The sequence below is a fragment of the Pan paniscus genome, chromosome 20 (genome assembly GCF_029289425.2).
Source record: "Pan paniscus chromosome 20, NHGRI_mPanPan1-v2.0_pri, whole genome shotgun sequence".
NCBI lineage: Eukaryota > Metazoa > Chordata > Mammalia > Primates > Hominidae > Pan > Pan paniscus.
In genome coordinates, this window is record NC_073269.2 from 29,851,026 (window position 1) to 29,878,509 (window position 27,484).

The following is a 27,484-nucleotide window of genomic DNA, read 5'->3' on the forward strand; positions in this document are numbered from 1 at the left end:
TCAAGCGATTTGAGGCCAATTGTAGTAAAGGAAATATCCTCCTTTAAAAACTAGACAGAATCATTCTCAGAAACTACTTTGTGATGTGTGTGTTCAACTCACAGAGTTTCAGCTTTCTTTTCATAGAGCAGTTTGGAAACACTCTGTTTGTTAAGTTTGCAAGAGGATATTTGGACCACTTTGAGGCCTTCGTTGGAAACGGGATTTCTCAGTATAATGCTGCGTTCCACTCACAGAGTTTAACCTTTCTTTTCATAGAGCAGTTTGGAAACACTCTGTTTGTTAAGTCTGCAAGGGGATATTTAGACCTCTTTGACGCCTTCGTTGGAAACGGGTTTTCTTCATATACAGCTAGACACATGAATTCTCAGTAACTTCTTTGTGTTGTGTGTATTCATCTCACAGAGTTGAACCTTTCTTTAGACAGAGCAGATTTGAAACACTCTTTTTGTGGATTTTACAAGAGGAGATTTCAAGCGATTTGAGGCCAATTGTAGTAAAGGAAATATCCTCGTTTAAAAAGTAGACAGAATCATTCTCAGAAACTACTTTGTGATGTGTGCGTTCAACTCACAGAGTTTCACCTTTCTTTTCATAGAGCAGTTTGGAAACACTCTGTTTGTTAAGTTTGCAAGAGGATATTTGGACCACTTTGAGGCCTTCGTTGGAAACGGGATTTCTCAGTATAATGCTAGACAGATGAATTCCCAGTAACTTCTTTGTGTTGTGTCTATTCAACTCAGAGAGTTGAACCTTCGTTTAGACAGAGCAGTTTGAAAACACTCTTTTTGTGGAATTTGCAACTGGAGATTTCAAGCGATTTCAGGCCAATCTTAGAAAGGGAAATATCTTTGTATAAAAACTAGACAGAATCATTCTCAGAAACTGCTTTGTGCTGTGTGCGTTCCACTCACAGAGTTTAACCTTTCTTTTCATAGAGCAGTTTGGAAACACTCTGTTTGTTAAGTCTGCAAGGGGATATTTAGACCTCTTGGACGCCTTCGTAGGAAACGGGATTTCTTCATATACAGCTAGACACATGAATTCTCAGTAACTTCTTTGTGTTGTGTGTATTCAACTCACAGAGTTGAACCTTTCTTTAGACAGAGCAGATTTGAAACACTCTTTTTGTGGATTTTACAAGTGGAGATTTCAAGCGATTTGAGGCCAATTGTAGTAAAGGAAATATCCTCCTTTAAAAACTAGACAGAATCATTCTCAGAAACTACTTTGTGATGTGTGCGTTCAACTCACAGAGTTTCAGCTTTCTTTTCATAGAGCAGTTTGGAAACACTCTGTTTGTTAAGTTTGCAAGAGGATATTTGGACCACTTTGAGGCCTTCGTTGGAAACGGGATTTCTCAGTATAATGCTAGACAGATGAATTCCCAGTAACTTCTTTGTGTTGTGTCAATTCAACTCACAGAGTTGAACCTTCCTTTAGACAGAGCAGTTTGCAAACACTCTTTTTCTGGAATTTGCAACTGGAGATTTCAAGCGATTTCAGGCCAATCTTAGAAAGGGAAATATCTTTGTATAAAAACTAGACAGAATCATTCTCAGAAACTGCTTTGTGCTGTGTGCGTTCCACTCACAGAGTTTAACCTTTCTTTTCATAGAGCAGTTTGGAAACACTCTGTTTGTTAAGTCTGCAAGGGGATATTTAGACCTCTTTGACGCCTTCGTTGGAAACGGGATTTCTTCATATACAGCTAGACACATGAATTCTCAGTAACTTCTTTGTGTTGTGTGTATTCAACTCACAGAGTTGAACCTTTCTTTAGACAGAGCAGATTTGAATCACTCTTTTTGTGGACTTTACAAGTGGAGATTTCAAGCGATTTGAGGCCAATTGTAGTAAAGGAAATAGCCTCCTTTAAAAACTAGACAGAATCATTCTCAGAAACTACTTTGTGATGTGTGCGTTCAACTCACAGAGTTTCAGCTTTCTTTTCATAGAGCAGTTTGGAAACACTCTGTTTGTTATGTTTGCAAGAGTATATTTGGACCACTTTGAGGCCTTCGTTGGAAACGGGATTTCTCAGTATAATGCTAGACAGATGAATTTCCAGTAACTTCTTTGTGTTGTGTCTATTCAACTCACAGAGTTGAACCTTCCTTTAGACAGAGCAGTTTGCAAACACTCTTTTTCTGGAATTTGCAACTGGAGATTTCAAGCGATTTCAGGCCAATCTTAGAAACGGAAATATCTTTGTATAAAAACTAGACAGAATCATTCTCAGAAACTGCTTTGCGCTGTGTGCGTTCCACTCACAGAGTTTAACCTTTCTTTTCATAGAGCAGTTTGGAAACACTCTGTTTGTTAAGTCTGCAAGGGGATATTTAGACCTCTTTGACGCCTTCGTTGGAAACGGGATTTCTTCATATACAGCTAGACACATGAATTCTCAGTAACTTCTTTGTGTTGTGTGTATTCAACTCACAGAGTTGAACCTTTCTTTAGACAGAGCAGATTTGAAACACTCTTTTTGTGGATTTTACAAGTGGAGATTTCAAGTGATTTGAGTCCAATTGTAGTAAAGGAAATATCCTCGTTTAAAAACTAGACAGAATCATTCTCAGAAACTACTTTGTGATGTGTGCGTTCAACTCACAGAGTTTCACCTTTCTTTTCATAGAGCAGTTTGGAAACACTCTGTTTGTTAAGTTTGCAAGAGGATATTTGGACCACTTTGAGGCCTTCGTTGGAAACGGGATTTCTCAGTACAATGCTAGACAGATGAATTCCCAGTAACTTCTTTGTGTTGTGTCTATTCAACTCACAGAGTTGAACCTTCCTTTAGACAGAGCAGTTTGCAAACACTCTTTTTGTGGAATTTGCAACTGGAGATTTCAAGCGATTTCAGGCCAATCTTAGAAAGGGAAATATCTTTGTATAAAAACTAGACAGAAACATTCTCAGAAACTACTTTGTGCTGTGTGCGTTCCACTCACAGAGTTTAACTTTCTTTTCATAGAGCAGTTTGGAAACACTCTGTTTGTTAAGTCTGCAAGGGGATATTTAGACCTCTTTGACGCCTTCGTTGGAAACGGGATTTCTTCATATACAGCTAGACACATGAATTCTCAGTAACTTCTTTGTGTTGTGTGTATTCAACTGATAGAGTTGAACCTTTCTTTAGACAGAGCAGATTTGAAACACTCTTTTTGTGGATTTTACAAGTGGAGATTTCAAGCGATTTGAGGCCAATTGTAGTAAAGGAAATATCCTCGTTTAAAAACTAGACAGAATCATTCTCAGAAACTACTTTGTGATGTGTGCGTTCAACTCACAGAGTTTCACCTTTCTTTTCATAGAGCAGTTTGGAAACACTCTGTTTGTTAAGTTTGCAAGAGGATATTTGGACCACTTTGAGGCCTTCGTTGGAAACGGGATTTCTCAGTATAATGCTAGACAGATGAATTCCCAGTAACTTCTTTGTGTTGTGTCTATTCAACTCACAGAGTTGAACCTTCCTTTAGACAGAGCAGTTTGCAAACACTCTTTTTGTGGAATTTGCAACTGGAGATTTCAAGCGATTTCAGGCCAATCTTAGAAACGGAAATATCTTTGTATAAAAACTAGACAGAATCATTCTCAGAAACTGCTTTGTGCTGTGTGCGTTCCACTCACAGAGTTTAACCTTTCTTTTCATAGAGCAGTTTGGAAACACTCTGTTTGTTAAGTCTGCAAGGGGATATTTAGACCTCTTTGACGCCTTCGTTGGAAACGGGATTTCTTCATATACAGCTAGACACATGAATTCTCAGTAACTTCTTTGTGTTGTGTGTATTCAACTCACAGAGTTGAACCTTTCTTTAGACAGAGCAGATTTGAAACACTCTTTTTGTGGATTTTACAAGTGGAGATTTCAAGCGATTTGAGGCCAATTGTAGTAAAGGAAATATCCTCGTTTAAAAAGTAGACAGAATCATTCTCAGAAACTACTTTGTGATGTGTGCGTTCAACTCACAGAGTTTCACCTTTCTTTTCATAGAGCAGTTTGGAAACACTCTGTTTGTTAAGTTTGCAAGAGGATATTTGGACCACTTTGAGGCCTTCGTTGGAAACGGGATTTCTCAGTATAATGCTAGACAGATGAATTCCCAGTAACTTCTTTGTGTTGTGTCTATTCAACTCACAGAGTTGAACCTTCCTTTAGACAGAGCAGTTTGCAAACACTCTTTTTGTGGAATTTGCAACTGGAGATTTCAAGCGATTTCAGGCCAATCTTAGAAAGGGAAATATCTTTGTATAAAAACTAGACAGAATCATTCTCAGAAACTGCTTTGTGCTGTGTGCGTTCCACTCACAGAGTTTAACCTTTCTTTTCATAGAGCAGTTTGGAAACACTCTGTTTGTTAAGTCTGCAAGGGGATATTTAGACCTCTTTGACGCCTTCGTTGGAAGCGGGATTTCTTCATATATAGCTAGACACATGAATTCTCAGTAACTTCTTTGTGTTGTGTGTATTCAACTCACAGAGTTGAACCTTTCTTTAGACAGAGCAGATTTGAAACACTCTTTTTGTGGATTTTACAAGAGGAGATTTCAAGCGATTTGAGGCCAATTGTAGTAAAGGAAATATCCTCGTTGAAAAAGTAGACAGAATCATTCTCAGAAACTACTTTGTGATGTGTGCGTTCAACTCACAGAGTTTCACCTTTCTTTTCATAGAGCAGTTTGGAAACACTCTGTTTGTTAAGTTTGCAAGAGGATATTTGGACCACTTTGAGGCCTTCGTTGGAAACGGGATTTCTCAGTATAATGCTAGACAGATGAATTCCCAGTAACTTCTTTGTGTTGTGTCTATTCAACTCAGAGAGTTGAACCTTCCTTTAGACAGAGCAGTTTGAAAACACTCATTTTGTGGAATTTGCAACTGGAGATTTCAAGCGATTTCAGGCCAATCTTAGAAAGGGAAGTATCTTTGTATAAAAACTAGACACAATCATTCTCAGAAACTGCTTTGTGCTGTGTGCGTTCCACTCACAGAGTTTAACCTTTCTTTTCATAGAGCAGTTTGGAAACACTCTGTTTGTTAAGTCTGCAAGGGGATATTTAGACCTGTTTGACGCCTTCGTAGGAAACGGGATTTCTACATATACAGCTAGACACATGAATTCTCAGTAACTTCTTTGTGTTGTGTGTATTCAACTCACAGAGTTGAACCTTTCTTTAGACAGAGCAGATTTGAAACACTCTTTTTGTGGATTTTACAAGTGGAGATTTCAAGCGATTTGAGGCCAATTGTAGTAAAGGAAATATCCTCCTTTAAAAACTAGACAGAATCATTCTCAGAAACTACTTTGTGATGTGTGCGTTCAACTCACAGAGTTTCAGCTTTCTTTTCATAGAGCAGTTTGGAAACACTCTGTTTGTTATGTTTGCAAGAGGATATTTGGACCACTTTGAGGCCTTCGTTGGAAACGGGATTTCTCAGTATAATGCTAGACAGATGAATTCCCAGTAACTTCTTTGTGTTGTGTCTATTCAACTCACAGAGTTGAACCTTCCTTTAGACAGAGCAGTTTGCAAACACTCTTTTTGTGGAATTTGCAACTGGAGATTTCAAGCGATTTCAGGCCAATCTTAGAAAGGGAAATATCTTTGTATAAAAACTAGACAGAATCATTCTCAGAAACTGCTTTGTGCTGTGTGCGTTCCACTCACAGAGTTTAACCTTTCTTTTCATAGAGCAGTTTGGAAACACTCTGTTTGTTAAGTCTGCAAGGGGATATTTAGACCTCTTTGACGCCTTCATTGGAAACGGGATTTCTTCATATACAGCTAGACACATGAATTCTCAGTAACTTCTTTGTGTTGTGTGTATTCAACTCACAGAGTTGAACCTTTCTTTAGACAGAGCAGATTTGAAACACTCTTTTTGTGGATTTTACAAGTGGAGATTTCAAGCGATTTGAGGCCAATTGTAGTAAAGGAAATATCCTCCTTTAAAAACTAGACAGAATCATTCTCAGAAACTACTTTGTGATGTGTGTGTTCAACTCACAGAGTTTCAGCTTTCTTTTCATAGAGCAGTTTGGAAACACTCTGTTTGTTAAGTTTGCAAGAGGATATTTGGACCACTTTGAGGCCTTCGTTGGAAACGGGATTTCTCAGTATAATGCTAGACAGATGAATTCCCAGTAACTTCTTTGTGTTGTGTCTATTCAACTCACAGAGTTGAACCTTCGTTTAGACAGAGCAGTTTGCAAACACTCTTTTTGTGGAATTTGCAACTGGAGATTTCAAGCGATTTCAGGCCAATCTTAGAAAGGGAAATATCTTTGTATAAAAACTAGACAGAATCATTCTCAGAAACTACTTTGTGTTGTGTGCGTTCCACTCACAGAGTTTAACCTTTCTTTTCATAGAGCAGTTTGGAAACACTCTGTTTGTTAAGTCTGCAAGGGGATATTTAGACCTCTTTGACGCCTTCGTTGGAAACGGGTTTTCTTCATATACAGCTAGACACATGAATTCTCAGTAACTTCTTTGTGTTGTGTGTATTCAACTCACAGAGTTGAACCTTTCTTTAGACAGAGCAGATTTGAAACACTCTTTTTGTGGATTTTACAAGAGGAGATTTCAAGCGATTTGAGGCCAATTGTAGTAAAGGAAATATCCTCGTTGAAAAAGTAGACAGAATCATTCTCAGAAACTACTTTGTGATGTGTGCGTTCAACTCACAGAGTTTCACCTTTCTTTTCATAGAGCAGTTTGGAAACACTCTGTTTGTTAAGTTTGCAAGAGGATATTTGGACCACTTTGAGGCCTTCGTTGGAAACGGGATTTCTCAGTATAATGCTAGACAGATGAATTCCCAGTAACTTCTTTGTGTTGTGTCTATTCAACTCAGAGAGTTGAACCTTCGTTTAGACAGAGCAGTTTGAAAACACTCTTTTTGTGGAATTTGCAACTGGAGATTTCAAGCGATTTCAGGCCAATCTTAGAAAGGGAAATATCTTTGTATAAAAACTAGACAGAATCATTCTCAGAAACTGCTTTGTGCTGTGTGCGTTCCACTCACAGAGTTTAACCTTTCTTTTCATAGAGCAGTTTGGAAACACTCTGTTTGTTAAGTCTGCAAGGGGATATTTAGACCTCTTGGACGCCTTCGTAGGAAACGGGATTTCTTCATATACAGCTAGACACATGAATTCTCAGTAACTTCTTTGTGTTGTGTGTATTCAACTCACAGAGTTGAACCTTTCTTTAGACAGAGCAGATTTGAAACACTCTTTTTGTGGATTTTACAAGTGGAGATTTCAAGCGATTTGAGGCCAATTGTAGTAAAGGAAATATCCTCCTTTAAAAACTAGACAGAATCATTCTCAGAAACTACTTTGTGATGTGTGCGTTCATCTCACAGAGTTTCAGCTTTCTTTTCATAGAGCAGTTTGGAAACACTCTGTTTGTTAAGTTTGCAAGAGGATATTTGGACCACTTTGAGGCCTTCGTTGGAAACGGGATTTCTCAGTATAATGCTAGACAGATGAATTCCCAGTAACTTCTTCGTGTTGTGTCAATTCAACTCACAGAGTTGAACCTTCCTTTAGACAGAGCAGTTTGCAAACACTCTTTTTCTGGAATTTGCAACTGGAGATTTCAAGCGATTTCAGGCCAATCTTAGAAAGGGAAATATCTTTGTATAAAAACTAGACAGAATCATTCTCAGAAACTGCTTTGTGCTGTGTGCGTTCCACTCACAGAGTTTAACCTTTCTTTTCATAGAGCAGTTTGGAAACACTCTGTTTGTTAAGTCTGCAAGGGGATATTTAGACCTCTTTGACGCCTTCTTTGGAAACGGGATTTCTTCATATACAGCTAGACATATGAATTATCAGTAACTTCTTTGTGTTGTGTGTATTCAACTCACAGAGTTGAACCTTTCTTTAGACAGAGCAGATTTGAAACACTCTTTTTGTGGATTTTACAAGTGGAGATTTCAAGCGATTTGAAGCCAATTGTAGTAAAGGAAATATCCTCCTTTAAAAACTAGACAGAATCATTCTCAGAAACTACTTTGTGATGTGTGCGTTCAACTCACAGAGTTTCACCTTTCTTTTCATAGAGCAGTTTGGAAACACTCTGTTTGTTAAGTTTGCAAGAGGATATTTGGACCACTTTGAGGCCTTCGTTGGAAACGGGATTTCTCAGTATAATGCTAGACAGATGAATTCCCAGTAACTTCTTTGTGTTGTGTCTATTCAACTCAGAGAGTTGAACCTTCGTTTAGACAGAGCAGTTTGAAAACACTCTTTTTGTGGAATTTGCAACTGGAGATTTCAAGCGATTTCAGGCCAATCTTAGAAAGGGAAATATCTTTGTATAAAAACTAGACAGAATCATTCTCAGAAACTGCTTTGTGCTGTGTGCGTTCCACTCACAGAGTTTAACCTTTCTTTTCATAGAGCAGTTTGGAAACACTCTGTTTGTTAAGTCTGCAAGGGGATATTTAGACCTCTTGGACGCCTTCGTAGGAAACGGGATTTCTTCATATACAGCTAGACACATGAATTCTCAGTAACTTCTTTGTGTTGTGTGTATTCAACTCACAGAGTTGAACCTTTCTTTAGACAGAGCAGATTTGAAACACTCTTTTTGTGGATTTTACAAGTGGAGATTTCAAGCGATTTGAGGCCAATTGTAGTAAAGGAAATATCCTCCTTTAAAAACTAGACAGAATCATTCTCAGAAACTACTTTGTGATGTGTGCGTTCATCTCACAGAGTTTCAGCTTTCTTTTCATAGAGCAGTTTGGAAACACTCTGTTTGTTAAGTTTGCAAGAGGATATTTGGACCACTTTGAGGCCTTCGTTGGAAACGGGATTTCTCAGTATAATGCTAGACAGATGAATTCCCAGTAACTTCTTTGTGTTGTGTCAATTCAACTCACAGAGTTGAACCTTCCTTTAGACAGAGCAGTTTGCAAACACTCTTTTTCTGGAATTTGCAACTGGAGATTTCAAGCGATTTCAGGCCAATCTTAGAAAGGGAAATATCTTTGTATAAAAACTAGACAGAATCATTCTCAGAAACTGCTTTGTGCTGTGTGCGTTCCACTCACAGAGTTTAACCTTTCTTTTCATAGAGCAGTTTGGAAACACTCTGTTTGTTAAGTCTGCAAGGGGATATTTAGACCTCTTTGACGCCTTCGTTGGAAACGGGATTTCTTCATATACAGCTAGACATATGAATTATCAGTAACTTCTTTGTGTTGTGTGTATTCAACTCACAGAGTTGAACCTTTCTTTAGACAGAGCAGATTTGAAACACTCTTTTTGTGGATTTTACAAGTGGAGATTTCAAGCGATTTGAAGCCAATTGTAGTAAAGGAAATATCCTCCTTTAAAAACTAGACAGAATCATTCTCAGAAACTACTTTGTGATGTGTGCGTTCAACTCACAGAGTTTCACCTTTCTTTTCATAGAGCAGTTTGGAAACACTCTGTTTGTTAAGTTTGCAAGAGGATATTTGGACCACTTTGAGGCCTTCGTTGGAAACGGGATTTCTCAGTATAATGCTAGACAGATGAATTCCCAGTAACTTCTTTGTGTTGTGTCTATTCAACTCACAGAGTTGAACCTTCCTTTAGACAGAGCAGTTTGCGAACACTCTTTTTGTGGAATTTGCAACTGGAGATTTCAAGCGATTTCAGGCCAATCTTAGAAAGGGAAATATCTTTGTATAAAAACTAGACAAAATCATTCTCAGAAACTGCTTTGTGCTGTGTGCGTTCCACTCACAGAGTTTAACCTTTCTTTTCATAGAGCAGTTTGGAAACACTCTGTTTGTTAAGTCTGCAAGGGGATATTTAGACCTCTTTGACGCCTTCGTAGGAAACGGGATTTCTTCATATACAGCTAGACACATGAATTCTCAGTAACTTCTTTGTGTTGTGTGTATTCAACTCACAGAGTTGAACCTTTCTTTAGACAGAGCAGATTTGAAACACTCTTTTTGTGGATTTTACAAGTGGAGATTTCAAGCGATTTGAGGCCAATTGTAGTAAAGGAAATATCCTCCTTTAAAAACTAGACAGAATCATTCTCAGAAACTACTTTGTGATGTGTGCGTTCAACTCACAGAGTTTCAGCTTTTTTTTCATAGAGCAGTTTGGAAACACTCTGTTTGTTAAGTTTGCAAGAGGATATTTGGACCACTTTGAGGCCTTCGTTGGAAACGGGATTTCTCAGTATAATGCTAGACAGATGAATTCCCAGTAACTTCTTTGTGTTGTGTCAATTCAACTCACAGAGTTGAACCTTCCTTTAGACAGAGCAGTTTGCAAACACTCTTTTTGTGGAATTTGCAAGTGGAGATTTCAAGCGATTTCAGGCCAATCTTAGAAAGGGAAATATCTTTGTATAAAAACTAGACAGAATCATTCTCAGAAACTGCTTTGTGCTGTGTGCGTTCCACTCACAGAGTTTAACCTTTCTTTTCATAGAGCAGTTTGGAAACACTCTGTTTGTTAAGTCTGCAAGGGGATATTTAGACCTCTTTGAGGCCTTCGTTGGAAACGGGATTTCTCAGTATAATGCTAGACAGATGAATTCCCGGTAACTTCTTTGTGTTGTGTGTATTCAACTCACAGAGTTGAACCTTTCTTTAGACAGAGCAGATTTGAAACACTCTTTTTGTGGATTTTTCAAGTGGAGATTTCTAGCGATTTGAGGCCAATTGTAGTAATGGAAATATCCTCGTTTTAAAAGTAGACAGAATCATTCCCAGAAACTACTTTGTGATGTGTGCATTCAACTCACAGAGTTTCACCTTTGTTTTCATAGAGCAGTTTGGAAACACTCTGTATGTTAAGTTTGCAAGAGGTTATTTGGACCACTTTGAGGCCTTCGTTGGAAACGGGATTTCTCAGTATAATGCTAGACAGATGAATTCCCAGTAACTTCTTTGTGTTGTGTCTAGTCAACTCACAGAGTTGAACCTTCCTTTAGACAGAGCAGTTTGCGAACACTCTTTTTGTGGAATTTGCAAGTGGAGATTTCAAGCGAATTCAGGCCAATCTTAGAAAGGGAAATATCTTTGTATAAAAACTAGACAGAATCATTCTCAGAAACTATTTTGTGTTGTGTGCGTTCCACTCACAGAGTTTAACCTTTCTTTTCATAGAGGAGTTTGGAAACACTCTGTTTGTTAAGTCTGCAAGGGGATATTTAGACCTCTTTGACGCCTTCTTTGGAAACGGGATTTCTTCATATACAGCTAGACACATGAATTCTCAGTAACTTCTTTGTGTTGTGTGTATTCAACTCACAGAGTTGAACCTTTCTTTAGACAGAGCAGATTTGAAACACTCTTTTTGTGGATTTTACAAGTGGAGATTTCAAGCGATTTGAGGCCAATTGTAGTAAAGGAAACATCCTCGTTTAAAAAGTAGACAGAATCATTCTCAGAAACTACTTTGTGATGTGTGCATTAAACTCACAGAGTTTCACCTTTCTTTTCATAGAGCAGTTTGGAAACACTCTGTTTGTTAAGTTTGCAAGAGGATATTAGGACCACTTTCAGGCCTTCGTTGGAAACGGGATTTCTCAGTATAATGCTAGACAGATGAATTCCCAGTAACTTCTTTGTGTTGTGTCTATTCAACTCACAGAGTTGAACCTTCATTTAGACAGAGCAGTTTGCAAACACTGTTTTTGTGGAATTGGCAAGTGGATATTTCAAGCGATTTCAGGCCAATCTTAGAAAGGGTAATATCTTTGTATAAAAACTAGACAGAATCATTCTCAGAAACTATTTTGTGTTGTGTGCGTTCCACTCACAGAGTTTAACCTTTCTTTTCATAGAGCAGTTTGGAAACACTCTGTTTGTTAAGTCTGCAAGGGGATATTTAGACCTCTTTGACGCCTTCGTTGGAAACGGGATTTCTTCATATACAGCTAGACACATGAATTCTCAGTAACTTCTTTGTGTTGTGTGTATTCAACTCACAGAGTTGAACCTTTCTTTAGACAGAGCAGATTTGAAACACTCTTTTTGTGGATTTTTCAAGTGGAGATTTCAAGCGATTTGAGGCCAATTGTAGTAATGGAAATATCCTTGTTTTAAAAGTAGACAGAATCATTCCCAGAAACTACTTTGTGATGTGTGCATTCAACTCACAGAGTTTCACCTTTCTTTTCATAGAGCAGTTTGGAAACACTCTGTATGTTAAGTTTGCAAGAGGATATTTGGACCACTTTGAGGCCTTCGTTGGAAACGGGATTTCTCAGTATAATGCTAGACAGATGAATTCCCAGTAACTTCTTTGTGTTGTGTCTATTCAACTCACAGAGTTGAACCTTCCTTTAGACAGAGCAGTTTGCAAACACTCTTTTTGTGGAATTTGCAACTGGAGATTTCAAGCGAATTCAGGCCAATCTTAGAAAGGGAAATATCTTTGTATAAAAACTAGACAGAATCATTCTCAGAAACTACTTTGTGTTGTGTGCGTTCCACTCACAGAGTTTAACCTTTCTTTTCATAGAGCAGTTTGGAAACACTCTGTTTGTTAAGTCTGCAAGGGGATATTTAGACCTCTTTGACGCCTTCGTTGGAAACGGGATTTCTTCATATACAGCTAGACACATGAATTCTCAGTAACTTCTTTGTGTTGTGTGTATTCAACTCACAGAGTTGAACCTTTCTTTAGACAGAGCAGATTTGAAACACTCTTTTTGTGGAATTTACAAGTGGAGATTTCAAGCGATTTGAGGCCAATTGTAGTAAAGAAAATATCCTCGTTTAAAAAGTAGACAGAATCGTTCTCACAAACTACTTTGTGATGTGTGCATTCAACTCACAGAGTTTCACCTTTCTTTTCATAGAGCAGTTTGGAAACACTCTGTTTGTTAAGTTTGCAAGAGGATATTTTGACCACTTTGGGGCCTCCGTTGGAAACGGGATTTCTCAGTATAATGCTAGACAGATGAATTCCCAGTAACTTCTTTGTGTTGTGTCTCATCAACTCACAGAATTGAACCTTCCTTTAGACAGAGCAGTTTCCAAACACTCTTTTTGTGGAATTTGCAAGTGGAGATTTCAAGCGAATTCAGGCCAATCTTAGAAAGGGAAATATCTTTCTATAAAAACTAGACAGAATCATTCTCAGAAACTATTTTGTGTTGTGTGCGTTCCACTCACAGAGTTTAACCTTTCTTTTCATAGAGGAGTTTGGAAACACTCTGTTTGTTAAGTCTGCAAGGGGATATTTAGACCTGTTTGACGCCTTCGTTGGAAACGGTATTTCTTCATATACAGCTAGACACATGAATTCTCAGTAACTTCTTTGTGTTGTGTGTATTCAACTCACAGAGTTGAACCTTTCTTTAGACAGAGCAGATTTGAAACACTCTTTTTGTGGATTTTACAAGTGGAGATTTCAAGCGATTTGAGGCCAATTGTAGTAAAGGAAATATCCTCGTTTAAAAAGTAGACAGAATCATTCTCAGAAACTACTTTGTGATGTGTGCGTTCATCTCACAGAGTTTCAGCTTTCTTTTCATAGAGCAGTTTGGAAACACTCTGTTTGTTAAGTTTGCAAGAGGATATTTGGACCACTTTGAGGCCTTCGTTGGAAACGGGATTTCTCAGTATAATGCTAGACAGATGAATTCCCAGTAACTTCTTCGTGTTGTGTCAATTCAACTCACAGAGTTGAACCTTCCTTTAGACAGAGCAGTTTGCAAACACTCTTTTTCTGGAATTTGCAACTGGAGATTTCAAGCGATTTCAGGCCAATCTTAGAAAGGGAAATATCTTTGTATAAAAACTAGACAGAATCATTCTCAGAAACTGCTTTGTGCTGTGTGCGTTCCACTCACAGAGTTTAACCTTTCTTTTCATAGAGCAGTTTGGAAACACTCTGTTTGTTAAGTCTGCAAGGGGATATTTAGACCTCTTTGACGCCTTCTTTGGAAACGGGATTTCTTCATATACAGCTAGACATATGAATTATCAGTAACTTCTTTGTGTTGTGTGTATTCAACTCACAGAGTTGAACCTTTCTTTAGACAGAGCAGATTTGAAACACTCTTTTTGTGGATTTTACAAGTGGAGATTTCAAGCGATTTGAAGCCAATTGTAGTAAAGGAAATATCCTCCTTTAAAAACTAGACAGAATCATTCTCAGAAACTACTTTGTGATGTGTGCGTTCAACTCACAGAGTTTCACCTTTCTTTTCATAGAGCAGTTTGGAAACACTCTGTTTGTTAAGTTTGCAAGAGGATATTTGGACCACTTTGAGGCCTTCGTTGGAAACGGGATTTCTCAGTATAATGCTAGACAGATGAATTCCCAGTAACTTCTTTGTGTTGTGTCTATTCAACTCAGAGAGTTGAACCTTCGTTTAGACAGAGCAGTTTGAAAACACTCTTTTTGTGGAATTTGCAACTGGAGATTTCAAGCGATTTCAGGCCAATCTTAGAAAGGGAAATATCTTTGTATAAAAACTAGACAGAATCATTCTCAGAAACTGCTTTGTGCTGTGTGCGTTCCACTCACAGAGTTTAACCTTTCTTTTCATAGAGCAGTTTGGAAACACTCTGTTTGTTAAGTCTGCAAGGGGATATTTAGACCTCTTGGACGCCTTCGTAGGAAACGGGATTTCTTCATATACAGCTAGACACATGAATTCTCAGTAACTTCTTTGTGTTGTGTGTATTCAACTCACAGAGTTGAACCTTTCTTTAGACAGAGCAGATTTGAAACACTCTTTTTGTGGATTTTACAAGTGGAGATTTCAAGCGATTTGAGGCCAATTGTAGTAAAGGAAATATCCTCCTTTAAAAACTAGACAGAATCATTCTCAGAAACTACTTTGTGATGTGTGCGTTCATCTCACAGAGTTTCAGCTTTCTTTTCATAGAGCAGTTTGGAAACACTCTGTTTGTTAAGTTTGCAAGAGGATATTTGGACCACTTTGAGGCCTTCGTTGGAAACGGGATTTCTCAGTATAATGCTAGACAGATGAATTCCCAGTAACTTCTTTGTGTTGTGTCAATTCAACTCACAGAGTTGAACCTTCCTTTAGACAGAGCAGTTTGCAAACACTCTTTTTCTGGAATTTGCAACTGGAGATTTCAAGCGATTTCAGGCCAATCTTAGAAAGGGAAATATCTTTGTATAAAAACTAGACAGAATCATTCTCAGAAACTGCTTTGTGCTGTGTGCGTTCCACTCACAGAGTTTAACCTTTCTTTTCATAGAGCAGTTTGGAAACACTCTGTTTGTTAAGTCTGCAAGGGGATATTTAGACCTCTTTGACGCCTTCGTTGGAAACGGGATTTCTTCATATACAGCTAGACATATGAATTATCAGTAACTTCTTTGTGTTGTGTGTATTCAACTCACAGAGTTGAACCTTTCTTTAGACAGAGCAGATTTGAAACACTCTTTTTGTGGATTTTACAAGTGGAGATTTCAAGCGATTTGAGGCCAATTGTAGTAAAGGAAATATCCTCCTTTAAAAACTAGACAGAATCATTCTCAGAAACTACTTTGTGATGTGTGCGTTCAACTCACAGAGTTTCACCTTTCTTTTCATAGAGCAGTTTGGAAACACTCTGTTTGTTAAGTTTGCAAGAGGATATTTGGACCACTTTGAGGCCTTCGTTGGAAACGGGATTTCTCAGTATAATGCTAGACAGATGAATTCCCAGTAACTTCTTTGTGTTGTGTCTATTCAACTCACAGAGTTGAACCTTCCTTTAGACAGAGCAGTTTGCGAACACTCTTTTTGTGGAATTTGCAACTGGAGATTTCAAGCGATTTCAGGCCAATCTTAGAAAGGGAAATATCTTTGTATAAAAACTAGACAAAATCATTCTCAGAAACTGCTTTGTGCTGTGTGCGTTCCACTCACAGAGTTTAACCTTTCTTTTCATAGAGCAGTTTGGAAACACTCTGTTTGTTAAGTCTGCAAGGGGATATTTAGACCTCTTTGACGCCTTCGTAGGAAACGGGATTTCTTCATATACAGCTAGACACATGAATTCTCAGTAACTTCTTTGTGTTGTGTGTATTCAACTCACAGAGTTGAACCTTTCTTTAGAACGAGTAGATTTGAAACACTCTTTTTGTGGATTTTACAAGTGGAGATTTCAAGCGATTTGAGGCCAATTGTAGTAAAGGAAATATCCTCCTTTAAAAACTAGACAGAATCATTCTCAGAAACTACTTTGTGATGTGTGCGTTCAACTCACAGAGTTTCAGCTTTTTTTTCATAGAGCAGTTTGGAAACACTCTGTTTGTTAAGTTTGCAAGAGGATATTTGGACCACTTTGAGGCCTTCGTTGGAAACGGGATTTCTCAGTATAATGCTAGACAGATGAATTCCCAGTAACTTCTTTGTGTTGTGTCAATTCAACTCACAGAGTTGAACCTTCCTTTAGACAGAGCAGTTTGCAAACACTCTTTTTGTGGAATTTGCAAGTGGAGATTTCAAGCGATTTCAGGCCAATCTTAGAAAGGGAAATATCTTTGTATAAAAACTAGACAGAATCATTCTCAGAAACTGCTTTGTGCTGTGTGCGTTCCACTCACAGAGTTTAACCTTTCTTTTCATAGAGCAGTTTGGAAACACTCTGTTTGTTAAGTCTGCAAGGGGATATTTAGACCTCTTTGAGGCCTTCGTTGGAAACGGGATTTCTCAGTATAATGCTAGACAGATGAATTCCCGGTAACTTCTTTGTGTTGTGTGTATTCAACTCACAGAGTTGAACCTTTCTTTAGACAGAGCAGATTTGAAACACTCTTTTTGTGGATTTTTCAAGTGGAGATTTCAAGCGATTTGAGGCCAATTGTAGTAATGGAAATATCCTCGTTTTAAAAGTAGACAGAATCATTCCCAGAAACTACTTTGTGATGTGTGCATTCAACTCACAGAGTTTCACCTTTGTTTTCATAGAGCAGTTTGGAAACACTCTGTATGTTAAGTTTGCAAGAGGTTATTTGGACCACTTTGAGGCCTTCGTTGGAAACGGGATTTCTCAGTATAATGCTAGACAGATGAATTCCCAGTAACTTCTTTGTGTTGTGTCTAGTCAACTCACAGAGTTGAACCTTCCTTTAGACAGAGCAGTTTGCGAACACTCTTTTTGTGGAATTTGCAAGTGGAGATTTCAAGCGAATTCAGGCCAATCTTAGAAAGGGAAATATCTTTGTATAAAAACTAGACAGAATCATTCTCAGAAACTATTTTGTGTTGTGTGCGTTCCACTCACAGAGTTTAACCTTTCTTTTCATAGAGGAGTTTGGAAACACTCTGTTTGTTAAGTCTGCAAGGGGATATTTAGACCTCTTTGACGCCTTCTTTGGAAACGGGATTTCTTCATATACAGCTAGACACATGAATTCTCAGTAACTTCTTTGTGTTGTGTGTATTCAACTCACAGAGTTGAACCTTTCTTTAGACAGAGCAGATTTGAAACACTCTTTTTGTGGATTTTACAAGTGGAGATTTCAAGCGATTTGAGGCCAATTGTAGTAAAGGAAACATCCTCGTTTAAAAAGTAGACAGAATCATTCTCAGAAACTACTTTGTGATGTGTGCATTAAACTCACAGAGTTTCACCTTTCTTTTCATAGAGCAGTTTGGAAACACTCTGTTTGTTAAGTTTGCAAGAGGATATTAGGACCACTTTCAGGCCTTCGTTGGAAACGGGATTTCTCAGTATAATGCTAGACAGATGAATTCCCAGTAACTTCTTTGTGTTGTGTCTATTCAACTCACAGAGTTGAACCTTCATTTAGACAGAGCAGTTTGCAAACACTGTTTTTGTGGAATTGGCAAGTGGATATTTCAAGCGATTTCAGGCCAATCTTAGAAAGGGTAATATCTTTGTATAAAAACTAGACAGAATCATTCTCAGAAACTATTTTGTGTTGTGTGCGTTCCACTCACAGAGTTTAACCTTTCTTTTCATAGAGCAGTTTGGAAACACTCTGTTTGTTAAGTCTGCAAGGGGATATTTAGACCTCTTTGACGCCTTCGTTGGAAACGGGATTTCTTCATATACAGCTAGACACATGAATTCTCAGTAACTTCTTTGTGTTGTGTGTATTCAACTCACAGAGTTGAACCTTTCTTTAGACAGAGCAGATTTGAAACACTCTTTTTGTGGATTTTTCAAGTGGAGATTTCAAGCGATTTGAGGCCAATTGTAGTAATGGAAATATCCTTGTTTTAAAAGTAGACAGAATCATTCCCAGAAACTACTTTGTGATGTGTGCATTCAACTCACAGAGTTTCACCTTTCTTTTCATAGAGCAGTTTGGAAACACTCTGTATGTTAAGTTTGCAAGAGGATATTTGGACCACTTTGAGGCCTTCGTTGGAAACGGGATTTCTCAGTATAATGCTAGACAGATGAATTCCCAGTAACTTCTTTGTGTTGTGTCTATTCAACTCACAGAGTTGAACCTTCCTTTAGACAGAGCAGTTTGCAAACACTCTTTTTGTGGAATTTGCAACTGGAGATTTCAAGCGAATTCAGGCCAATCTTAGAAAGGGAAATATCTTTGTATAAAAACTAGACAGAATCATTCTCAGAAACTACTTTGTGTTGTGTGCGTTCCACTCACAGAGTTTAACCTTTCTTTTCATAGAGCAGTTTGGAAACACTCTGTTTGTTAAGTCTGCAAGGGGATATTTAGACCTCTTTGACGCCTTCGTTGGAAACGGGATTTCTTCATATACAGCTAGACACATGAATTCTCAGTAACTTCTTTGTGTTGTGTGTATTCAACTCACAGAGTTGAACCTTTCTTTAGACAGAGCAGATTTGAAACACTCTTTTTGTGGAATTTACAAGTGGAGATTTCAAGCGATTTGAGGCCAATTGTAGTAAAGAAAATATCCTCGTTTAAAAAGTAGACAGAATCGTTCTCACAAACTACTTTGTGATGTGTGCATTCAACTCACAGAGTTTCACCTTTCTTTTCATAGAGCAGTTTGGAAACACTCTGTTTGTTAAGTTTGCAAGAGGATATTTTGACCACTTTGGGGCCTCCGTTGGAAACGGGATTTCTCAGTATAATGCTAGACAGATGAATTCCCAGTAACTTCTTTGTGTTGTGTCTCATCAACTCACAGAATTGAACCTTCCTTTAGACAGAGCAGTTTCCAAACACTCTTTTTGTGGAATTTGCAAGTGGAGATTTCAAGCGAATTCAGGCCAATCTTAGAAAGGGAAATATCTTTGTATAAAAACTAGACAGAATCATTCTCAGAAACTATTTTGTGTTGTGTGCGTTCCACTCACAGAGTTTAACCTTTCTTTTCATAGAGGAGTTTGGAAACACTCTGTTTGTTAAGTCTGCAAGGGGATATTTAGACCTGTTTGACGCCTTCGTTGGAAACGGTATTTCTTCATATACAGCTAGACACATGAATTCTCAGTAACTTCTTTGTGTTGTGTGTATTCAACTCACAGAGTTGAACCTTTCTTTAGACAGAGCAGATTTGAAACACTCTTTTTGTGGATTTTACAAGTGGAGATTTCAAGCGATTTGAGGCCAATTGTAGTAAAGGAAATATCCTCGTTTAAAAAGTAGACAGAATCATTCTCAGAAACTACTTTGTGATGTGTGCATTCAACTCACAGAGTTTCACCTTTCTTTTCATAGAGCAGTTTGGAAACACTCTGTTTGTTAAGTTTGCAAGAGGATACTTGGACCACTTTGAGGCCTTCGTTGGAAACGGGATTTCTCAGTATAATGCTAGACAGATGAATTCCCAGTAACTTCTTTGTGTTGTGTCTATTCAACTCAGAGAGTTGAACCTTCCTTTAGACAGAGCAGTTTGCAAACACTCTTTTTGTGGAATTTGCAACTGGAGATTTCAAGCGATTTCAGGCCAATCTTAGAAAGGGAAATATCTTTGTATTAAAACTAGACAGAATCATTCTCAGAAACTACTTTGTGCTGTGTGCGTTCCACTCACAGAGTTTAACCTTTCTTTTCATAGAGCATTTTGGAAACACTCTGTTTGTTAAGTCTGCAAGGGGATATTTAGACGTCTTTGACGCCTTCGTTGGAAATGGGATTTCTTCCTATTCAGCTAGACACATGAATTCTCAGTAACTTCTTTGTGTTGTGTGTATTCAACTCACAGATTTGAACCTTTCTTTAGACAGAGCAGATTTGAAACACTCTTTTTGTGGATTTTACAAGTGGAGATTTCTAGCGATTTGAGGCCAATTGTAGTAAAGGAAATATCCTCGTTTAAAAACTAGACAGAATCATTCTCAGAAACTACTTTGTGATGTGTGCGTTCAACTCACAGAGTTTCACCTTTCTTTTCATAGAGCAGTTTGGAAACACTCTGTTTGTTAAGTTTGCAAGAGGATATTTGGACCACTTTGAGGCCTTCGTTGGAAACGGGATTTCTCAGTATAATGCTAGACAGATGAATTCCCAGTAACTTCTTTGTGTTGTGTCTATTCAACTCACAGAGTTGAACCTTCCTTTAGAAAGAGCAGTTTGCAAACACTCTTTTTGTGGAATTTGCAACTGGAGATTTCAAGCGATTTCAGGCCAATCTTAGAAACGGAAATATCTTTGTATAAAAACTAGACAGAATCATTCTCAGAAACTGCTTTGTGCTGTGTGCGTTCCACTCACAGAGTTTAACCTTTCTTTTCATAGAGCAGTTTGGAAACACTCTGTTTGTTAAGTCTGCAAGGGGATATTTAGACCTCTTTGACGCCTTCGTTGGAAACGGGATTTCTTCCTATACAGCTAGACACATGAATTCTCAGTAACTTCTTTGTGTTGTGTGTATTCAACTCACAGAGTTGAACCTTTCTTTAGACAGAGCAGATTTGAAACACTCTTTTTGTGGATTTTACAAGTGGAGATTTCAAGCGATTTGAGGCCAATTGTAGTAAAGGAAATATCCTCCTTTAAAAACTAGACAGAATCATTCTCAGAAACTACTTTGTGATGTGTGCGTTCAACTCACAGAGTTTCAGCTTTCTTTTCATAGAGCAGTTTGGAAACACTCTGTTTGTTAAGTTTGCAAGAGGATATTTGGACCACTTTGAGGCCTTCGTTGGAAACGGGATTTCTCAGTATAATGCTAGACAGATGAATTCCCAGTAACTTCTTTGTGTTGTGTCTATTCAACTCACAGAGTTGAACCTTCCTTTAGACAGAGCAGTTTGCAAACACTCTTTTTGTGGAATTTGCAACTGGAGATTTCAAGCGATTTCAGGCCAATCTTAGAAAGGGAAATATCTTTGTATAAAAACTAGACAAAATCATTCTCAGAAACTGCTTTGTGCTGTGTGCGTTCCACTCACAGAGTTTAACCTTTCTTTTCATAGAGCAGTTTGGAAACACTCTGTTTGTTAAGTCTGCAAGGGAATATTTAGACCTCTTTGACGCCTTCGTTGGAAACGGGTTTTCTTCATATACAGCTAGACACATGAATTCTCAGTAACTTCTTTGTGTTGTGTGTATTCAACTCACAGAGTTGAACCTTTCTTTAGACAGAGCAGATTTGAAACACTCTTTATGTGGATTTTACAAGAGGAGATTTCAAGCGATTTGAGGCCAATTGTAGTAAAGGAAATATCCTCGTTTAAAAAGTAGACAGAATCATTCTCAGAAACTACTTTGTGATGTGTGCGTTCAACTCACAGAGTTTCACCTTTCTTTTCATAGAGCAGTTTGGAAACACTCTGTTTGTTAAGTTTGCAAGAGGATATTTGGACCACTTTGAGGCCTTCGTTGGAAACGGGATTTCTCAGTATAATGCTAGACAGATGAATTCCCAGTAACTTCTTTGTGTTGTGTCTATTCAACTCAGAGAGTTGAACCTTCGTTTAGACAGAGCAGTTTGAAAACACTCTTTTTGTGGAATTTGCAACTGGAGATTTCAAGCGATTTCAGGCCAATCTTAGAAAGGGAAATATCTTTGTATAAAAACTAGACAGAATCATTCTCAGAAACTGCTTTGTGCTGTGTGCGTTCCACTCACAGAGTTTAACCTTTCTTTTCATAGAGCAGTTTGGAAACACTCTGTTTGTTAAGTCTGCAAGGGGATATTTAGACCTCTTTGACGCCTTCGTAGGAAACGGGATTTCTTCATATACAGCTAGACACATGAATTCTCAGTAACTTCTTTGTGTTGTGTGTATTCAACTCACAGAGTTGAACCTTTCTTTAGACAGAGCAGATTTGAAACACTCTTTTTGTGGAATTTACAAGTGGAGATTTCAAGCGATTTGAGGCCAATTGTAGTAAAGGAAATATCCTCCTTTAAAAACTAGACAGAATCATTCTCAGAAACTACTTTGTGATGTGTGCGTTCAACTCACAGAGTTTCAGCTTTCTTTTCATAGAGCAGTTTGGAAACACTCTGTATGTTAAGTTTGCAAGAGGTTATTTGGACCACTTTGAGGCCTTCGTTGGAAACGGGATTTCTCAGTATAATGCTAGACAGATGAATTCCCAGTAACTTCTTTGAGTTGTGTCTAGTCAACTCACAGAGTTGAACCTTCCTTTAGACAGAGCAGTTTGCGAACACTCTTTTTGTGGAATTTGCAAGTGGAGATTTCAAGCGAATTCAGGCCAATCTTAGAAAGGGAAATATCTTTGTATAAAAACTAGACAGAATCATTCTCAGAAACTATTTTGTGTTGTGTGCGTTCCACTCACAGAGTTTAACCTTTCTTTTCATAGAGGAGTTTGGAAACACTCTGTTTGTTAAGTCTGCAAGGGGATATTTAGACCTCTTTGACGCCTTCGTTGGAAACGGGATTTCTTCATATACAGCTAGACACATGAATTCTCAGTAACTTCTTTGTGTTGTGTGTATTCAACTCACAGAGTTGAACCTTTCTTTAGACAGAGCAGATTTGAAACACTCTTTTTGTGGATTTTTCAAGTGGAGATTTCAAGCGATTTGAGGCCAATTGTAGTAATGGAAAAATCCTTGTTTTAAAAGTAGACAGAATCATTCCCAGAAACTACTTTGTGATGTGTGCATTCAACTCACAGAGTTTCACCTTTCTTTTCATAGAGCAGTTTGGAAACACTCTGTATGTTAAGTTTGCAGGAGGATATTTGGACCACTTTGAGGCCTTCGTTGGAAACGGGATTTCTCAGTATAATGCTAGACAGATGAATTCCCAGTAACTTCTTTGTGTTGTGTCTATTCAACTCACAGAGTTGAACCTTCCTTTAGACAGAGCAGTTTGCAAACACTCTTTTTGTGGAATTTGCAACTGGAGATTTCAAGCGAATTCAGGCCAATCTTAGAAAGGGAAATATCTTTGTATAAAAACTAGACAGAATCATTCTCAGAAACTACTTTGTGTTGTGTGCGTTCCACTCACAGAGTTTAACCTTTCTTTTCATAGAGCAGTTTGGAAACACTCTGTTTGTTAAGTCTGCAAGGGGATATTTAGACCTCTTTGACGCCTTCGTTGGAAACGGGATTTCTTCATATACAGCTAGACACATGAATTCTCAGTAACTTCTTTGTGTTGTGTGTATTCAACTCACAGAGTTGAACCTTTCTTTAGACAGAGCAGATTTGAAACACTCTTTTTGTGGATTTTACAAGTGGAGATTTCAAGCGATTTGAGGCCAATTGTAGTAAAGAAAATATCCTCGTTTAAAAAGTAGACAGAATCGTTCTCACAAACTACTTTGTGATGTGTGCATTCAACTCACAGAGTTTCACCTTTCTTTTCATAGAGCAGTTTGGAAACACTCTGTTTGTTAAGTTTGCAAGAGGATATTTTGACCACTTTGGGGCCTCCGTTGGAAACGGGATTTCTCAGTATAATGCTAGACAGATGAATTCCCAGTAACTTCTTTGTGTTGTGTCTCATCAACTCACAGAATTGAACCTTCCTTTAGACAGAGCAGTTTCCAAACACTCTTTTTGTGGAATTTGCAAGTGGAGATTTCAAGCGAATTCAGGCCAATCTTAGAAAGGGAAATATCTTTGTATAAAAACTAGACAGAATCATTCTCAGAAACTATTTTGTGTTGTGTGCGTTCCACTCACAGAGTTTAACCTTTCTTTTCATAGAGGAGTTTGGAAACACTCTGTTTGTTAAGTCTGCAAGGGGATATTTAGACCTGTTTGACGCCTTCGTTGGAAACGGTATTTCTTCATATACAGCTAGACACATGAATTCTCAGTAACTTCTTTGTGTTGTGTGTATTCAACTCACAGATTTGAACCTTTCTTTAGACAGAGCAGATTTGAAACACTCTTTTTGTGGATTTTACAAGTGGAGATTTCTAGCGATTTGAGGCCAATTGTAGTAAAGGAAATATCCTCGTTTAAAAACTAGACAGAATCATTCTCAGAAACTACTTTGTGATGTGTGCGTTCAACTCACAGAGTTTCACCTTTCTTTTCATAGAGCAGTTTGGAAACACTCTGTTTGTTAAGTTTGCAAGAGGATATTTGGACCACTTTGAGGCCTTCGTTGGAAACGGGATTTCTCAGTATAATGCTAGACAGATGAATTCCCAGTAACTTCTTTGTGTTGTGTCTATTCAACTCACAGAGTTGAACCTTCCTTTAGAAAGAGCAGTTTGCAAACACTCTTTTTGTGGAATTTGCAACTGGAGATTTCAAGCGATTTCAGGCCAATCTTAGAAACGGAAATATCTTTGTATAAAAACTAGACAGAATCATTCTCAGAAACTGCTTTGTGCTGTGTGCGTTCCACTCACAGAGTTTAACCTTTCTTTTCATAGAGCAGTTTGGAAACACTCTGTTTGTTAAGTCTGCAAGGGGATATTTAGACCTCTTTGACGCCTTCGTTGGAAACGGGATTTCTTCCTATACAGCTAGACACATGAATTCTCAGTAACTTCTTTGTGTTGTGTGTATTCAACTCACAGAGTTGAACCTTTCTTTAGACAGAGCAGATTTGAAACACTCTTTTTGTGGATTTTACAAGTGGAGATTTCAAGCGATTTGAGGCCAATTGTAGTAAAGGAAATATCCTCCTTTAAAAACTAGACAGAATCATTCTCAGAAACTACTTTGTGATGTGTGCGTTCAACTCACAGAGTTTCAGCTTTCTTTTCATAGAGCAGTTTGGAAACACTCTGTTTGTTAAGTTTGCAAGAGGATATTTGGACCACTTTGAGGCCTTCGTTGGAAACGGGATTTCTCAGTATAATGCTAGACAGATGAATTCCCAGTAACTTCTTTGTGTTGTGTCTATTCAACTCACAGAGTTGAACCTTCCTTTAGACAGAGCAGTTTGCAAACACTCTTTTTGTGGAATTTGCAACTGGAGATTTCAAGCGATTTCAGGCCAATCTTAGAAAGGGAAATATCTTTGTATAAAAACTAGACAAAATCATTCTCAGAAACTGCTTTGTGCTGTGTGCGTTCCACTCACAGAGTTTAACCTTTCTTTTCATAGAGCAGTTTGGAAACACTCTGTTTGTTAAGTCTGCAAGGGAATATTTAGACCTCTTTGACGCCTTCGTTGGAAACGGGTTTTCTTCATATACAGCTAGACACATGAATTCTCAGTAACTTCTTTGTGTTGTGTGTATTCAACTCACAGAGTTGAACCTTTCTTTAGACAGAGCAGATTTGAAACACTCTTTATGTGGATTTTACAAGAGGAGATTTCAAGCGATTTGAGGCCAATTGTAGTAAAGGAAATATCCTCGTTTAAAAAGTAGACAGAATCATTCTCAGAAACTACTTTGTGATGTGTGCGTTCAACTCACAGAGTTTCACCTTTCTTTTCATAGAGCAGTTTGGAAACACTCTGTTTGTTAAGTTTGCAAGAGGATATTTGGACCACTTTGAGGCCTTCGTTGGAAACGGGATTTCTCAGTATAATGCTAGACAGATGAATTCCCAGTAACTTCTTTGTGTTGTGTCTATTCAACTCAGAGAGTTGAACCTTCGTTTAGACAGAGCAGTTTGAAAACACTCTTTTTGTGGAATTTGCAACTGGAGATTTCAAGCGATTTCAGGCCAATCTTAGAAAGGGAAATATCTTTGTATAAAAACTAGACAGAATCATTCTCAGAAACTGCTTTGTGCTGTGTGCGTTCCACTCACAGAGTTTAACCTTTCTTTTCATAGAGCAGTTTGGAAACACTCTGTTTGTTAAGTCTGCAAGGGGATATTTAGACCTCTTTGACGCCTTCGTAGGAAACGGGATTTCTTCATATACAGCTAGACACATGAATTCTCAGTAACTTCTTTGTGTTGTGTGTATTCAACTCACAGAGTTGAACCTTTCTTTAGACAGAGCAGATTTGAAACACTCTTTTTGTGGAATTTACAAGTGGAGATTTCAAGCGATTTGAGGCCAATTGTAGTAAAGGAAATATCCTCCTTTAAAAACTAGACAGAATCATTCTCAGAAACTACTTTGTGATGTGTGCGTTCAACTCACAGAGTTTCAGCTTTCTTTTCATAGAGCAGTTTGGAAACACTCTGTATGTTAAGTTTGCAAGAGGTTATTTGGACCACTTTGAGGCCTTCGTTGGAAACGGGATTTCTCAGTATAATGCTAGACAGATGAATTCCCAGTAACTTCTTTGAGTTGTGTCTAGTCAACTCACAGAGTTGAACCTTCCTTTAGACAGAGCAGTTTGCGAACACTCTTTTTGTGGAATTTGCAAGTGGAGATTTCAAGCTAATTCAGGCCAATCTTAGAAAGGGAAATATCTTTGTATAAAAACTAGACAGAATCATTCTCAGAAACTATTTTGTGTTGTGTGCGTTCCACTCACAGAGTTTAACCTTTCTTTTCATAGAGGAGTTTGGAAACACTCTGTTTGTTAAGTCTGCAAGGGGATATTTAGACCTCTTTGACGCCTTCGTTGGAAACGGGATTTCTTCATATACAGCTAGACACATGAATTCTCAGTAACTTCTTTGTGTTGTGTGTATTCAACTCACAGAGTTGAACCTTTCTTTAGACAGAGCAGATTTGAAACACTCTTTTTGTGGATTTTTCAAGTGGAGATTTCAAGCGATTTGAGGCCAATTGTAGTAATGGAAAAATCCTTGTTTTAAAAGTAGACAGAATCATTCCCAGAAACTACTTTGTGATGTGTGCATTCAACTCACAGAGTTTCACCTTTCTTTTCATAGAGCAGTTTGGAAACACTCTGTATGTTAAGTTTGCAGGAGGATATTTGGACCACTTTGAGGCCTTCGTTGGAAACGGGATTTCTCAGTATAATGCTAGACAGATGAATTCCCAGTAACTTCTTTGTGTTGTGTCTATTCAACTCACAGAGTTGAACCTTCCTTTAGACAGAGCAGTTTGCAAACACTCTTTTTGTGGAATTTGCAACTGGAGATTTCAAGCGAATTCAGGCCAATCTTAGAAAGGGAAATATCTTTGTATAAAAACTAGACAGAATCATTCTCAGAAACTACTTTGTGTTGTGTGCGTTCCACTCACAGAGTTTAACCTTTCTTTTCATAGAGCAGTTTGGAAACACTCTGTTTGTTA